Below are 873 nucleotides of genomic sequence, written 5' to 3'. Positions count from 1 at the left end.
GCCCCCCGGCAGAGGTCCCCCTGTAACAGGTGTTCAGTGTTATTCACTTCCCCTGCCAGTGGTCATAATGTTATGGCTGTTGGTGTGTAGCTGATGCATTTCAGCGGTGTCACTGTGAAATTCTGCGCTCTCAGCTTCAGTCATTCAGTCACAGCAGGGGGCCAACTCGGGTTTACGACCACACCAGGCCCCATTTTCAGGTTTTCTCTTCTGTCTATATGCTGCTGATCCTAACTTACCACTTCCTGCAAATGAATTTTAATGTAAAGGCTGTAGTAGGCCTTTACTGTAAAACATGTTGACCATGTGTCATTAACCAGTGAATGTAAATGTGAGAAAAGAGAGCATTGTTCTGGGATCAATTCTCAGTGCTGATAGGAGAGAGAAGCCTGATCACTGCATCCCTGAAGTCTTCCAGATTTTTGACAGTCAAATCTATGCAAAGCCATATTGATAATATTTGTAATGTACATTTCAAATCAACCAAGTGTGACTGTACATTATTGTTTTTCCATGTACTGGTTTATTTCAGTCAGTTAAATATCTCTGCTGTGTTTGCATTCAAGTAAGATTAGTCTTTGTTGTTCTATCAACAGATTTGTCTTCCTTTCCGTTTAAGCAGGGATGTATCTAGAAAATGTGGGGTGGGCAGGCTAGGGCACAGACTCAGAGGGTTGGCACATTTGAAATACATGTAAAAAGTAAATTGAACCCCTAGTTCTATAAAATAATAAACCAAACATTATTAAGAATCCAATTGTTTATTTTATTTAAATAAAATATCACGAACCTCTTTTTTTTTTTTGTTTTTTTTTTTTTTTTTTTTTTTTTGGCTAACTTTGGCTGTGGGACACCACTGTCCAACAGCGGAGG

Source organism: Monopterus albus, unplaced genomic scaffold, assembly GCF_001952655.1.
Source record: "Monopterus albus unplaced genomic scaffold, M_albus_1.0 scaffold214.1, whole genome shotgun sequence".
NCBI lineage: Eukaryota > Metazoa > Chordata > Actinopteri > Synbranchiformes > Synbranchidae > Monopterus > Monopterus albus.
Note: the sequence above shows the minus strand (reverse complement) of the source record.